Source organism: Nerophis lumbriciformis, linkage group LG28 (genome assembly GCF_033978685.3).
Source record: "Nerophis lumbriciformis linkage group LG28, RoL_Nlum_v2.1, whole genome shotgun sequence".
NCBI lineage: Eukaryota > Metazoa > Chordata > Actinopteri > Syngnathiformes > Syngnathidae > Nerophis > Nerophis lumbriciformis.
In genome coordinates, this window is record NC_084575.2 from 16,425,520 (window position 1) to 16,442,547 (window position 17,028).

The 17,028-nt window shown below is 41.6% G+C and overlaps 1 protein-coding gene across 5 annotated transcripts in view; it reads right to left on the reverse strand.

The window, feature by feature from the left end:
- Positions 1-15,907, reverse strand: part of raly (RALY heterogeneous nuclear ribonucleoprotein) — a 61,903-nt gene extending 45,996 nt beyond the window's left edge. For all 5 annotated transcript variants that reach the window (XM_061923737.2, XM_061923738.2, XM_061923736.2 and 2 more), the window contains exon 1: positions 15,858-15,907. The gene's annotated coding sequence lies outside the window, so the exon portion shown is untranslated. The remainder of the gene's footprint in view (positions 1-15,857) is intronic.
- Between the last annotated feature and the right edge of the window lie 1,121 nt (positions 15,908-17,028).

Consider the following 17,028-nt stretch of genomic DNA (forward strand, 5'->3'; position numbering starts at 1 on the left):
TTAGGAATGCTCTTTGTAGCAGAAATTGTGACCTCAAAAGGCAGGAGACATAAGGCAGCGTGCAGGCAAAAAAGTATGTAATGCCCAAAAGTCCAACATCTGAGGTAGAGTGCAACAGGGATATGCAGTTTCCCTTTTTTCTCACCTTTTTTGTAAGGGGTGCCGAAAATATTAATTTCCCCTTGGGGATTGTTAAAGTATTTCTGATTCTGATAAAGCAAACACAGGGAAACTGTGCAAGAAAAAAACTGAAGAGAGCTAATAAGAAAGAAATGCAAAACAAGAAGTCAAAAAATGCTACAAACCGTTAAAGTTGCTCTGAAAAGCAAACCCCAAACATTTGGAATGATCCCACAACCAACAAAGAAAATCCAAAATCACAGGAAACACACCCATAAGCTAAAACAAAGAATGGTCGAGCGTAACAGGTCGTAAGAGTACACAGACTGCAGAGCTGACTGCTAGGCTGGAGGTTGAGCTGACTGCAGAGTTGATGACTGGGCTAGAGGTCGAGCTGACTGCAGAGTTGATGGCTGGGCTAGAAGTCGAGCTGACTGCAGAGCTGCAAAACATGGATAGCGGCGTCGTAGGAAGACCCGCAGGAGACGAAGATGGCGGCATTGTGGGAAGACCCACTGGGGACGAGGATGGCGGCATCGTGGGAAGATCCGCTGGAGACGAGGATGGCGGTGTTGTGGGAAGACCCGCTGGAGACGAGGATGGCGGCGCCGGCAGATCCACTGGAGATGATGGCGGCGGCGGCGGCGGAAGACCCACTAGAGTTGCTTATGGTGTCTGCAGAGCTGAAGCAGCAGGCATCTGGACTGGTGGTGTCTGCAGGGTTGGAGCAGCAGGCCTCTGGACTGGTGGTGTCTGCAGAGCTGGAGCACCAGGCCTCTGGACCGGTGGTGTCTGCAGAGCTGGAGCAGCAGGCGTTGGGACGGGTGGTGTTTGCAGAGCTGGAACAGCAGGCGTCGGGACCGGTGGCGTTTGCAGAGCTGGAACAGCAGGCGTCGGGACCTGTGGCGTCTGCAGAGCTGGAGCAGCAGGCGTCGGGACCAGTGGTGTCTGCAGAGCTGGATCAGCAGGCGTCGGGAAAGGTGGCGTCTGTAGAGGTGGAGCAGCAAGCGTTGGGGCCGGTGGCATTTGTAGAGCTGGAGCAGAAAGCGTCGAGACTGGTGGCGTCTGCAGAGCTGGAGCAGCAGGCCTCTGGACCGGTGGTGTCTGCAGAGCTGGAGCAGCAGGCGTCGGGGCTGGTGCCGTCTGCAGAGCTGGAGCAGCAGGCGTCGGGGCTGGCGGCGTCTGCAGGCCCACTGGAATAGTGGTGGTGTCTGCGGGCCCACTGGAGTAGCTGGTGGCGTCTGCAGCCCCACTGGAGTAGCTGGTGGCAGAGCGGGCATCAAAGCTGGAGCAAGCTTGGCCTGGACAGACTTTGCAGCTGGAGCGAGCTTGACTGGAGTGGACGTCAAAATTGGAGCGAGGTTGGCTGGAGTGGATGTCGAAACTGGAGCGAGCTTGGCCGGAGTGGGCGTCGTAGCTGTAGCGAGCTTGGCTGGAATTGGGCGTCGAAGCTGGAGTGAGTTTGGCTGGAGTGGGCGTAGAAGCTGGAGCGAGCTTGGTTGGAGTGGGCGTCGAAGCTTAACTTCTCTGGAGAGTCTCTGGTGGATTGCGGTGCTGGAGCAGGAAGTGTAGCTGAAGCATGATCTGATGACGCCCTCGCTAGTAAAGAGGCGGAAGGCGACCACGTTGGAAGGAGCTGTGCCTCCGCAGTCGCACAGCTGAACCTCCCCCCCGACCCCTTCCTCAAAGAGCGGATTCCAGACGCTATATGGAACTGGAGAGATAAGCTGTTGACCCGCAACCTTAGCGGGGGTAGAAGCTAAGGGTGGGTGGGTCTTGGGAAGTCGGGTAGCCGTAGTTGGCGGGGGCCAGGCCTTGGAGAATCTGGGTGCTGGAATCAGACCAGGAAAAGCAGGGGTTGCGGAAAACCATGGAGCGGGTGAGGTGGGAGGAACTTCAGCCCTGGCCCACTGTTGTTGACTGGCTGTTAAAGAAAAATTGTCCCAACTGGGCGCATCATGTGCGAGAGCCTCCTCATGTGTCTGTCGCTTGGGACGTGGAGTGTGCGTCCCCCTGCGTGTTTCTGGCGCCAGCGGTGTTCCATAATGGACATCAGAAGCAATTTGTTATTCTTATAGCCAGACCTGTGTGTTTTCTTCCATACCTGACGGTTTGGGCTACAACTGTTGCCTTCTTCAGAGGTTTTCACGTGAAGTAAACACACACAAGAATAACAAATTGCATAATTTTTTGAAGCCCTAATGAACCTCTTTGGATTGGACTTGAGAATTTTCAGCCAAGACTGCGCTGAGTCATAGCCCAGGCCGCGTACACTAATTTCAGGTGGGCATTTATCAAACCGATATTTGTTTGTGGGATTATTCTGTTAGGAATGCTCTTTGTAGCAGAGGTCGTGGCTTCAAAAGGCAGGAGACATAAGGCAGCGCGCAGGCAGAAAAGTATTTAATGCCCAAAAGTCCAACATCTGAGGTTGAGTGCAACAGGGATATGCATAAAGCAAACACAGGTAAGAAAAAAAACTGAAGAGAGCCAACAAGAAAGAAATGCAAAACAAGAAGTCAAAAAAAGGCTACAAACCGTGAAAGTTTCTCCTAACATTTGGAATGATCCCACAACCAACAAAGAAAAGAGACCGACGTAAAAAGCCCTTCAACACCAGGTGAGATAATCGACGCAAACAAGCCGCAGGTGAGGAGGGAAGCGCTCAGAAAGAGAGTAAAGCTGGAGCAAACAAAACAGGAAGTGGAACCAAAATAAGACCGTAAAACAGTAGGTAAAGCCAAAAACACAGGAAACACACCCAAAATCTAAAACAAAGAATGGCCTGGTGCACGGGTCGTAACACTGCATTCATTATGAAGATGGCTTTTTTATGTATCTTTGACAGACAAACGTCATTACTGTTACAAATAAATCACCCACTGTCAGCAAAAATGGATCAATGGGAATTTTCATCATCTGTAATCTCATCCCACCTGTCACTCCTCCCTTCATCCCCACCATCATCTCCTCCTCCTGTCCTACCTGTGAGCAGCCTTTGCTCCCAGACATCCTATTTCCTGGGAAATAAGTAGCAGCAAGCAGTATGAGGGAAGATGAGGAGCATTAACTTCCGCTAATGTCCTTAATGTGTGGAGCGCCTCACCTCTTCTTCACCTCACTGACCTTTTCAACTCACACTGATGGCTTCTGGGAGTTGATGGACACTCACTGGCCAAATATATGAATCTTCCTAAGGGTATATGGAATGATATGTTGCTGTCATGGCAGTGAATCACGTATTTTATCAGGTCATAAATGTCATTGTTTTCTTCTAGGCAACACACACAGACGCACACACACACACACACACACACACACACACACACACACACACACACACACACACGCACACACTGACACACACAAACAGGGAAGTGGGATAAAGATGTCAGCAGTGTCCGCAACCTCAGCATCATTGATTTAATCTCCACCCCTTCATTTGTGAAGTACAGGGAAGTCAATTAGGAATAAAGCCTCATTATACAACTGGTTATGTTGAATACCAGACTGACGTTTTATATTCGAGCTGCACAATTTTTTTTAAAGCATATTGATTCCATTCAAACTACATGTGATTTGTAAATATCTGTGATTTGTATTTTTACTTAACCTATACAGATTTAGCGCTAACTGTTTAGCATCTTCTGCCAGAAAATAAGAATACGTAGCAGGAGAGATCGATGTCGTCATCTCAGTGACAAAGATAGAATTTAACATGGCAAACGATTACACTGGAAAATACAAATTTAAAAGGGTGACAAGATGTGAGGGGAAAAAAAAGTTTAAATGTTATCCTCAGTGCTGAACTCTGTAGAACTTGCACCTGGCTCGCTGACAACAAGCTATCCATACACTTGGGTAAAACGGAATCCATCCTTTTTGGGTCCCACATCAACCTTAAAGTCAATGACTTCACTATAAAAGTGGGTGACATTGTTATCACCAGGAAAGATGAGGTCACCTATGTAGGTTCCATTCTAGAGGCTAATCTTTCCTGTGATAAAATGGCAACCAAGGTAATCAAAAAGGTCAACCAACGAACGAGATTTATCTATAGAATCTCCTTTCTGGTCAACAAAAGCACCATGAAGATTCTAGCGGGAACTCTCGTTCAACCCTTTTTCGATTACGCATGCACCTCCTGGTACCCTAGCACCTCCAAAACCCTCAAATCTAAACTCCAAACATCCCAGAACAAGCTAGTCAGATTACTTCTAGACCTCCGCCCCAGATCACACCTCACTCCTACCCACTTCTCCAAAGTGGGCTGGCTCAGGGTGGAGGACAGAGTAAAACAACTTGCACTGAGCCTAGTCTATAAAATCCGCTACACCTCCCTGATACCGAAGTACATGTCAAACTACTTCCTTAACGTAAATGACCGCCATAACCACAACACCAGGGGGAGCTCCACTAACCACGTTAAACCCAGATTCCGATCTAACAAAGGTCTTAACTCATTCTCCTTCTATGCCACATCAATATGGAATGCGCTCCCAACAGGTGTAAAAGAAAGGGCATTTCTATCCTCCTTCAAAACCGCAATAAAAGTACACCTCCAGGCAACTTCAACCCTAAACTAACACCCTCCCCGGATTGTTAATAATCAAATGTAAATAATCAAATGTAGATACTTTTTCTGATGCTTTCTGATCTCTCTCTCTCTCTCTCTTTCTCTCTCTCTCTCTATGTCCACTACTTGCTGTACATATCCTACCAAGTCAGACCTACACTGTTTCAATGTCAATTTCTCTGTTCTCAATTGTTGATGACTGAAGTGATGATAACAACCAAACCTAACCCCCGCCCCTCCACATCCCACACCCCGGATTGTGAATACCGGTAATGTAAATAATTCAATGTATATACCCTGATGATTATCTTGTGTGATGACTGTATTATGATGATAGTATATATATGATAGTATATATCTGTATCATGAATCAATTTAAGTGGACCCCGACTTAAACAAGTTGAAAAACTTATTTTGCCTACCATTTACAATCCTTATGTGAGACAAGCACACATAGGTTTTTCTTTTTTTATATACATCCCAACTCATAAATAAACGTTAGCAAAAGTCAGCCAACAATGGAGCCAATGGGAGTCGGTTTATTCCACCTATTAAGCACTCTACAAATATTGAAAAACCTCAATCAATATTTTAAACAAAGAGTTTAGTTTGAAGTTGAACACCACATTACTGTTACCACCAGTGTTCTCAAGATAATTTAAAAAAAGTAATTAACTATAGTTACTTGTTACTTAACCAAAAAAGTAATTTAATTACTAATATATTTGCTTTTTAATACATGTAATAAATGTGGGATCTGAGCCGAGGATGTCGTTGTGGCTTGTTAAGTTAAAGTTAAAGTAGCACTGATAGTCTTGTGCAGCCCTTTGAGAAATTTGTGATTAAGTACACTTTGATTGATTGATTGATTGATCACTGCGTGCATCTTAGTTGTAGTTTTCATTACCAAATTTGGAGGTGTTGAAATCGCGATGTGAAATCACAAATGCTAAATAGTAGCATGTCTATGGCATATCCAATTAGTATCAAGCTAGCGCATTTTGAAAAGTGGAGCCTTACTCTACATTGGAGCGTTTTCTATCAGACGTACGGTACTTGCTTTGTTGACATGGAAAATTGCAACATTACCTAGAGCCCTTTTAGCTGAGTCCGATCTGAGTGCTGCTTGAGGGATTGTTTGCCCACCAAGTGTTTGAAAGGATGGTTAGCCTGCAACCGGATGTGACGTCATAAGAAACAATGTTATCCAAATATGGCACTGTAGTACCGATGGGATTTAGTCGGTGCCTATAAAAGTACTTAGGTATTCACAGTGGCAGGCCATGCCTTTCCCACCTAGGCCTTCAGTGATGTCCGACTTCAATGATTACCTCTCAAAATACCATCATTTATTTCACCACATGACCATTGCTGGAGAAATACTGTACAGGAACACATTTACTGTTCATTGAAGCACATCAACAGCGTACAAAACATGTTATTTTCTGGAGCATTTAAAAATCAATAAACCCGCATCAGCAATTAAAACATCTTTTGTGGTACTGTTAAAATTAAAATTGCAAAAAACATGTTAAATGTGAAAAAATAAAGAAATAAAATATTTGAACTCACAATTTCTAGAACCCATTTGAGCCGTACAAGCCAGTGGTGCCGCTGGTTGTGTGGCGGGAATTTCCCCATTTCATCGGGACAGCTGGGCTAGCTTACGGGGTTGGCCGACATCGTTTGACAAGATGTAGTTTCTCCTTAAATATACTTCTTGAAAATGGCCTTACAAATATATGTGTCGTATTGTCTAATCATAAAAGATGCAGACGAGGCGTGTTGGCTGAGTTCTTAAAGTCTACTCCACAGCATGCTCATCAAAAACATCCAGCTTGCTACATGGCTACATTCAACAACCTAAACGGGGCTAGGCATGCTGGGTAGGGATGATGTTCGAAACCGGTTCTCTTGGTTGTTCGATAAGAAAAGAACCGATTCCATGGACTCGAATCCCTTTCTGAGAACCGGTTCCCGTTATCGAGGCCACTATAGTAAAGAAAAAGAGTTGGTTCTTTATTCGAATCCCTGGGAACGAATCTCGTCCCATAGGAAATGCCCTTTGGGACATCACAGGAAATGACATAGCTCATTCTAATGACTGAACTACATCACTTCCTGTGATGTCACACAAGCAGCAAACATAATGGACCAGGAAAAAACTCCTCAAGGCATGGCTGTTTTACAAAAAATACGACGAGGAAACGGCAATATGCAATTATTGCCAGCCTTCGCTCTCATGTAAGGGGGGAAGTACAACAAGCATGTTGAAACATGTTCAGGCTGCACATAACCTGAACGTTCGAGAACTGTGTCGTGTCTTCGACACGTGGAGAAGCAGCGACAGAGATGACGAAGCGTGCCCCTCTTCCTCTGCTTCAAACCTGCAGTGGCGGTGAGTAACTAGCGTTAACTGTTGCCGGTTAATTTCCATATTTGCTCACTTGTAGCCTTTAGGCTAAAATAAGGTTACCTCTTATGTCAACCAGGATTGCAGTAATGTTAGCTAGACTAACGTTACCTAAGCATAATCAGTGGCTAACAGTAACGTTAACGTTAGCCTTTTTGTATGTGTCTGATAACGTTAACGTTATCTTGTAGCCTACACCACTACCGAGTTTGCAAGTCTGTCTAATTAACCAGTGCTTTCTTTCTTTCTTTAGTTTATTCTGTGCATGAACACACTTACAGCATAACACATCACAGTTTCATATCATTTCACTTTACATCATGTCTGAAAAGGAGTAGGATGAAGTAAAGCTTATTTAATCCTACTCCTTTCCCACTTCAGAGCGTTTACAAATATTTACATCATTTACTGACCTTTTTATAATAAAATAACATTTGTGAATTAGTATATACAACAGTTTTGTAATATGTAATTAATTAATTCAGTCATTATTAATATACTGAGATGAAGAATATCTTATTTTCAATAAGGTTAAAAGTATTTCTCATAATTCTTCTTTGTACTTTGTAAGCACTATTAATTTGAACAACCTCTTAAAGTGGATCATATCAGTACAGTGTTTAACTTCATTACTTAATCCAGTCCATCATTTAATTCCACTTACTAATGCTAAAGACTTAATAACAGACACCCTAGTCTTCATATTCAGCTAATTTCCCCCCTAATTATATGCTGTGTCTGTCCCTCATTTTCCCTCCAGGACAAGGACGTGCAGTCATTCCTGGAGGAGTCCACACTGATGGACCCTAAAAGGTTTAGATACAGACTGGAGGAGGATGTCGTCAAACCTATCTGTGTGTCCAAGTTAGTTCCACGCCAAGTGAACGTGTTTTTTCCACCGTTGGCGACATGATTAGCGAAGAGCGGGTCAGACTTGATCCTGAAAAAGCAGACATGCTAATTTTTTGGAAGAAGAATTGTTGATTGATGTCTGTGGTGTTCTTAGTGTCATAGTGTGGGTAGTTAGTATGTTCCAATAGCAGCAGAAGTGCACTTTTCGGAGAGCTGTATTATTTTCAGTTTTGTGCCCAAGGGACTGATTTTATCTAACACTATATTATTATTTATGCACCTGTAGTGATCACAGAGACAGGTTGTTTTTGTGTTACTGTATATATTTGATTTTCTGAAAAATCCCACTTAATATACTTTGGGCAACAACAGTCAATATTTATTTATTTTATTTTTTGGGGAGGGTAACAGTCAATATTTATTTATTTATTTTATTTTATTTTTTTCTTATAAAACAAAAGCGAGCTTTTGTTAAACCAAATATTGTGTTTTTTTCTAAATACAACAACCTATCTGGATTCGATAAGAGAATCGATAAGGAATCGGTTCGACAAGAGGATTCGATAATGGGCTCGAACTCGATCATTTCTTATCAAACATCATCCCTAATGCTGTGTAATGGAGTTCTTATGGTACCTCGCTCATAACATCACAATATATATCTGCCTTAGGCCAGCTAGAAGGTCTTACTGACAACGATCCGTGATCTGATTGGCTATCGTAACTGTCTGTCAAATATTTGTGTCCGTTCACTTTGATTCTGAAGGCCTCGGGCAGATTTCGTACAGCATGGCAACATAAACTAGCTGAATTCTGATTGGATAAAAACTATGTAACCTAAAAACAACAGCGCTGGAAGGAGCATAATATGACATAAAGAGAATATGAATACTTTTAGATATTTAGGGAAAGTAAATCTAAAAAATAATTTTGTCTTTAATTATGATCATGATTTCTGGTTATGTTTGGCCAGCAGAGAAGGCCTTGCTGGCCCTGACGGCACACCACTGGGTATTCAGCCCTACCTGTAGGTGTTATCATTATAATTATTACGTTGTTGTGGCGACCACAATTTGATAGTTGTGGTTGATTTGTCTGTTAGTTAGCAACATAACTCAAAATGTTATCGGCAGCTTTTTATGAAACTTTCAGAAAATGTCCGAAATTGGATAAGAAACAAGTGATTATATTTTGGCCCTGATCCAGATCATTTCTACGATGTTACCTTACGTTTACGTTTCTGTGTGTGTGTCTATGCTACAACTATGGGCAGATTTTCATCCAACTTTTTGTAAATATCTGAAATGGAATAGGGAAACAGTCAATACATTTTGTGGCTGATCTGGATCTTTTCTACTATGTTAACTTACGTTTACGTTACGACCAAGACACAAAGGCAGTAATTGACTGACAAGAGACTTCAGTCTGTTTCTTTCATTTTGCTATAGATAGCTCAAAAAGTTATGGCTGGATTTTGAATAAACCTTTAGGAAATGGGATATGGAACAAGTGATTACACTGTGGGGGTGATCCGGATCACCAACAGGATTCAGGACTTTTTTACTAATGGGAGGTAAGACCTGGCTGAGATCTGCACTCTCTGAGTGTTTTTCTAGTTCAGTTATGAAACCACAAAAAGGTGAAATCTTGTGGAAGAGCTTCCTGAGTTTTGCTGAGGAGCAAAATTTGTGTGTCAGGGGTGGGATAGATCTGTCCAGATGAGAACATATTATAGACACTTGATGCTTTTATCGTTCCGCATTGTATGGAATCACTCCCGCAGGTATTCCCCTCATTAAAAGAGCATCCGTGGAATGTCTTCCCATCAAACTGAGAGGCCTTTTAGTGGCATTCAAAGAAAGAAACGTCTACCTCCATGAGTGCACGCTGATGTGGTTAAATGTTAAATTACATGAAAAAAACGTCACTGGGCTTTTTTTCATAAACCTTTTCCAGGGAAAAATCTAAAGGACATTAAAGAATATTTTTCAACCTTTTTATAACTGTGGTGAAACGCACCACCACGTTTAGTTTAGCCGGCCTGCCGAATGGGCTTACAGTGAACCTTTTTTGTTGATCAATTTGTAGCATGGAAATTATATGGGGGTGGGGGGTTGAGTTGAGACCAGAAAAGAACATAGGTCTTTGAAGAAGAGAGGGATTTTTAAGGGCGTCTTTCGCTGCACAAGTCTTGTTGGGGTGTTCAGCACAGCCTTGCCTAGGCCGTTGCAGAGGGAGTCGAATTGTTTTTGGTTAGATGATCAAACAAATTCCAACGGTTTGGCAGAGCGAGTGGTCTGTTCTGGCTTTCAAATTGATCATAATTTTGACTTGCAGAGTGGAAAGCTTCTCCGAGATGTTATCCAATTTGCGATTTTATTCTGTGAGCTGTGACTCTGCCAACCCACTCATTGCGAAAGGCAGCATTTGTTGGGCTCCTTGAAGGGCTGCCATTGTCTTCCAGAGATGTCGATAGACCAGGGCAACGCTCGATCCAGTCAGCAGATGACCTGTTATCACCGTTCCAAATAGATAGATACGTATCTTCAATGTCTTCGACAGAAAGAACTGCCAGGCACAGGACTCGCCACTTCTCCCAAGAGTCTCTCATGTATCCAGCAGCAAACAGAACAGGCAGGTTCCCCTGAACCTGTGCTTCTCATCGAGAAGATCTTTTCAATTGACTTGAGAGATCAGCTTATCAATTCCATGTTTTAGATTTCGGAGAACAGTGCAAAAGAGAGGCTCTTTAGAGACTGATGTGATATGGAGAAGGAGTAGGATTGAATAAGCTCTGCTTCTTCCTACTCCCTTTCGGACATTGCAATGTGAACTATTAACAGTAGCTATATGTCATTGAAGCCCTTTTTTGTATGTTTAAATAAAAGAAATAGAACTAAACTAACTATTGACAACTTAATAATATTTATTTATCTTTACAACACATTGTGTGAGTTACATTATTTATACGCGTCACAAACTTCTCCATCTCTTTGCCTATGTTAGCTCTGTACACATATGTTCCTGACTACGTACTTACTACTTCTACTGGGTAGATACTGTGTACTTACTACCACTACTTGGTGATAGTAGTAAGTACACATATACACACACTGCAAACGTGCGCACCCCAAATAAAGCTGTCTGGGAGCGATCACATTCCTGTCAGCTATGAAACACTATAGACTGTATATAGTAAATGATCTATTCTATATAGCGCTTTTACTGTACCTGCACGATACCCAAAGTGCTTTACGTTATACGTCACATTCACATACTGATATACTGTACAAGGGATGTAACGATCCATATATCCACCTCGCCTGTTTAAGGAGGTACTTGCTACTATTGGATCAAGTGTCCTTAACATTATCAATAGTAGCCTCTCTTCTGGAATAGTTCCAGTAGAGTTTAAACATGCAGTGGTACGACCTCTACTTAAAAAAACCAGCCTCGACCCCTCTCTCCTCTCTAACTTCAGACCTATCTCTAATCTTCCATACATTTCCAAAATATTAGAGAAGGTTGTCTACAGTCAGTTGTTGCCCTTCTTAGAGGATAATGGTATCACTGAGCTGTTCCAGTCCGGTTTTAAAGCCCTCCACAGCACAGAGTCAGCGCTTCTAAAAGTTTTTAACGATATCCTCCTGTCCACTGATTCTGGTAAATATGTTGTCCTGGTGCTTTTAGATCTGTCTGCTGCGTTCGACACCGTCGACCACGCCACCTTAATCACTCGTCTTGAGAACTGTGTGGGCATTAAGGGCGCCGCCCTCAACTGGTTCCGGTCGTACCTAACCGACAGGAGTTTTTGTGTAAAAGTAGACAGTTTTATGTCGTCCACAGCTCCTTTACCACATGGGGTCCCCCAGGGCTCAATCCTTGCCCCAATTTTATTTGCGCTTTACCTTCTCCCCCTTGGTTCTATTTTTAGGAAGTACAGTATTGCATTTCATTTTTATGCCGATGATTGCCAGATTTATTTTCCCATGGCACAAAATAACACGGTTCAACGTCTTATTGACTGCCTGCACGACATCAAAGTCTGGCTTTCAGCTAACTTCCTGAGCCTAAATGAAGATAAAACAGAAGTTATGTTGTTCGGTCCAAGTCGCTCTCCCTCCCCCAACGTTGACCTCGGCACTCTGACCCCGTATCTCAGCGACTCTGTCACAAACCTGGGGGTAAAGTTTGACTCAGATTTTAAATTCGAAAAACAAATCAGCAGCGTCGTTCAAAAAAGTTTTTATCAATTACGCCAAATAGCGAAAGTGAAACCGCTTCTATCAAGACATGATCTTGAGAAATTAATCCACGCTTTTATCTCGACTCGTCTTGATTATTGTAATGCCCTGTATGTAGGCATTAGCCAGGCCTCCCTCGCCCGCCTGCAGCTCGTGCAGAACTCTGCTGCTCGTCTGCTAACACAGACCCGCAGACGTGAGCACATCACCCCTATTTTAGCGTCCCTTCACTGGCTCCCTGTGCGTTACCGAATACATTTTAAACTCCTTTTATTTGTTTTTAAATGTCTAAACAACCTCGCGCCAACCTATCTCTCCGACCTCCTTCAGCCTTACTGCCCCACCCGATCCTTAAGATCAGCCGATCAGCTGCTGTTGACGGTCCCTGACACAAGGCTGAAGCTTAGAGGTGACAGAGCTTTCGCCGTTGCTGCTCCCAAGCTCTGGAACGACCTACCCCTGAGTGTTAGACAAGCCTCCTCTCTTCCTGTTTTTAAATCTCTCTTAAAAACATACTTTTATTCCATGGCTTTTAACACTGAGTGATATCCATCCTGCAATGGCGCCCCATAATACACCTGCTGTGATCCTGTTTTTATGTTTTTATGTTTTTATTAATTCTATTTTAATTATTTATTTTTTATCGTGTTCTGTTTGTGTTGTGTTGTGTTTGCTCGGTACTCGTTTTATCTTTTAACCTGCTCATTGTACAGCACTTTGGCTACCCCTGTGGTAAATTTTAAATGTGCTCTATAAATAAAGTTGATTTGATTTGATTTGATATTAAAATTGTAGATCACGGTTTTTGTGACCAAAATGATCATGGTTATCATTATTATCACGGTGTTCTTGAATATGCGGTGAAAGTTCTTATACACACACTGAAAATGTTTAACCACATTTTATTTAAAATAAATAAGCAGCACAAACACACAAATGTACTTTTCTTGGCAGAAGAAACCTTAAATATAGAGTTTTTTCATATATTTATATTTTTCTGTTTTAATTTGTTACGCTATTAGAGCAGTGATTCTCTAACTGTGGTATGTGTACCCATACTTGCCAACCTTGAGACCTCCGAATTCGTGAGATGGGGGTGGGCGGGGAGAGTTAGTGCTGCAAGTGGTTCTGGGTATTTGTGCTGTTGTGTTTATGTTGTGTTACGGTGCGGATGTTCTCCCAAAATGTGTTTGTCATTCTTGTTTGGTGAGGGTTCACAGTGTGGCGCATATTTGTAACAGTGTTAAAGTTGTTTATACGGCCACCCTCATTGTGACCTGTATGGCTGTTGATCAAGTATGCATGGCATTCACTTATATGTATTTAAAAGCCGCATATATTATGTGACTGGGGCGGCACGCTGTTTGTTTGAAGGAAAAGCGGACGTGACGACAGGTTGTAGAGAACGCTAAAGGTAGTGCCTTTAAGGCATGCCCCCAATTTTGTTGTCCGGGTGGAAATCGGGAGAAATTCGGGAGAATGGTTGCCCCGGGAGATTTTTGGGAGGGGCACTGAAATTCGGGAGTCTCCCGGGAAAATCGGGAGGGTTGGCAAGTATGTGTGTACCACTAGTGGTACACAGGCTCTATCTAGTGCAGAGGTGTCAAATGTACGGCCCTCGGGCCGAATCAGGCTCACAAACGGGTTTTATCCGGCCCGCGGGATGAGTTTGCTCAATGTAGAAATGAGCCGAAATTTTTGAATGAAAGAAACTGCTGTTCTAAATGTGTCCACTAGATGTCGCAATAGCAATTCTTTGTATCTTTGTAGATGATGCTACATATGTAAAAAATAAAATAAACCACAGGATGTTAGTGCACCAGTCGAGGAAAATGAGCAAACTACATAAATAACATCCTGTCATTTGATTTTGATATAATTTTTTTATCTTGATGGATTGAAAATCCCCTCGCGACCCCGAAGGGAATAAGCGGTAGAAAATGGATGGATGGATGGATAGATTGAAAATGAACACCAATGAGCTGACTGATTAACATTATCACATAATTTATTGAGAAAGTATAAATAACAACAAATAAAGATATAATACTATTAACCGCAACATGTAAGTGTAAAAAAAAACCAACAACATTATGATTTGTACATTTTCAGAATGTGCTTGTTCTAAATCTAAACAAAGAAAACCATCTGAGATTGTCTTTATTTTTAAGTTATCGTGCCGTGATTTTACCATTCCGGCCCACTTGGGTGTAGATTTTTCTCCATGTGGCCCCCCATCTAAAATGAGTTTGATACCCCTGATTTAGTGGTACGCCAAAGAATCATTTGATAAAAGTCCTTTTTTTTTCCGATATTCAAACACAGTGTTACTGTTCAAACTGTGTGGCCAAAAATAAAAAAATATACCTGGTAAATATAACATCTGTGTTGTTTTTATTGAATACTTAGGCCTACTACGCTACTGTATTCTCATGTTAGTTATAATGGTGGTACTTGGAAAGCCAAGTTTTTTCTGAGGTGGTACTTGAGAACCACTGTATTCCAGTGTTTAATATTAAAGACAACAGGTGTAGTTTGTAATGGGGAAAGACATTAATGTATTCATGTTAGCATTTAAGCTAGCTAGCTATCCAGAAAATGAGCACCAACACGGTTTGAGTTTTTCAAAGACATTAATGTGTTCATGTTCGCATTTAAGCTCGCTAGCTATCCAGGAAATGAGCACCATCACGTTTTGAGTTTTTCAAAGACATTAATGTGTTCATGTTCGCATTTAAGCTTGCTAGCTATCCAGGAAATGAGCACCATCACATTTTGAGTTTTTCAACGACATTAATGTGTTCATGTTCGCATTTAAGCTCTCTAGCTATCCAGGAAATAAGCACCATCACACTTTTGAGTTTTTTTAAAGACATTAATGTATTAATGATAGCATTTAAGCTAGCTAGCTACCCGGGAAATTAGTTTATTATTTCTTCGGTCAGTGGTCAACAAAATAAACAAACAGTTTACATAAACAAACAGTTTTACATTCATAAATTGACAATTTTACAGACCGAAAGGGTTTAGGCTGAAGTTGAGCACTTATTTCGCCTAACCCTATAAACAATCTCAAATCCCTTCATAGAAATATGACATTTCCTTTACACAACATATTATAAATACACCTTGTACATAACATATACATACACAGTAAAGACATGTGAAATAAACATGTGTACCAATAATATACTATATACAAACACTTATACTTCCATTATTATTTATATCCCACATTTAGTTTTGTAATTAACATTGATCATAGGATTAACTACTGGTGTTGATTCAAGAGTGATATATTTTTCTTAGACATTGGTTTTAAAAAAAAAAATTTTTAAATGAGCACCAACACGCTTTGAGGTTTTCAAAGTAAAGTACTCAATCACGGTTTTATGATAATTAAGGCCTAGTTATGAATAATTTTAGGTTTTAGTTTGCACTCCAAGTCAGTTTGCGTGGACTCCAATTTCCTCATGTGACCCTGAACAGGATAAGTTGTAAAGAAAATGTCTGAATGGATGTAAAATAAATATTTAATGTATATATATATACGTATATTACATCGAAAATGGCATTGTGCTGCATATATTACATAAAGTTCATGCGTGGAAATAAGGTTGCGAAATATTAGAGGGGCGAGAAGAAGACTTACCTTTGCACGCAGGAGAGGAAGAAGAGGAGAGCTGCTCCTCTGCTGGTGAACCTCTGATGGACCACCGAGTGTGAGCATGGAGGGAAGGATGCAGGGAGGAGGGGCCAGTGGCTCCATGCGTCATTGGAGCGTGGACACTCAGCTCATTTGGACCGCAACAAGAGCCAGAAGTGGGAAACCCTTATGTGTGGCGCTGACTTGTGTTGACTGGTCCTTAGTGGAGCTCCACCTGCGTCCCGCCTCACCGTCACCATGACAACAAAGACGTGCAGCAGGGTTAAGCGTACAAAAGCATCCCGGACTCGCGCTGTCCGCAAACAGGTGCCGCTTTGGAGGTGGAGCCACCTCGAGGGGCTCAGACTGATACAAGTTGGGCAGGTGGAAGCTTCTGGAAGTTTCTGGTACCTTTTGACGAGCAGATTGGAAATCAAAACGATGATCTGCAGCATCCTGAAGATGTATGTGAAAACATTACTGAGGCGCTTACCATTTTCCATTCCACATTTTCCAGATAATTTTTTTTCAATCCGTATTTCGCACATTTCTTAAATGCTCAACTTAAAACATTCAAAAACTCATGCATTGTTTCCCCATTAAAAATGCATTTTCCAAACCTCTACAGTTTCTACATTTCTCAACCAATTCATCCATCCTGTGTCTTTTAGAGTCCAATTTATTTATTTATTTATTTATTTTTATTTATTTATTTATTTATTTATTTATTTATTTATTTATTTATTTATTTATTTTTTTGAACACCAATGAGTTGACTGATGAACATTATCACAAAATGTATTCAGAAAGTATAGATAACGACAAATAAAGATATAATACTATTAACCGCAACATGTAAGTGTAAAAAAAAAAAAACAACATTATGATTTGTACATTTTCACAATGTGCTTGTTGTATTTTTAAACAAAAAAACAAAACAATCTGAGCTTGTCTTAATTTTTAAGTTATCGTGCCGTGATTTTACCAGTCCGGCCCACTTGGGAGTGGATTTTTCTCCATGTGGCCCCCGATCTAAAATGAGTTTGACACCCCTGATCGAGATAGTGTGCTAAATGTTAGTGTTTCAGTTTGGCATCAACTTTTCAGCATTCAATAGCAAATTTTGTATTTTTTAATTATTAATGAAGTACCATATTTTTCGGAGTATAAGTCGCAC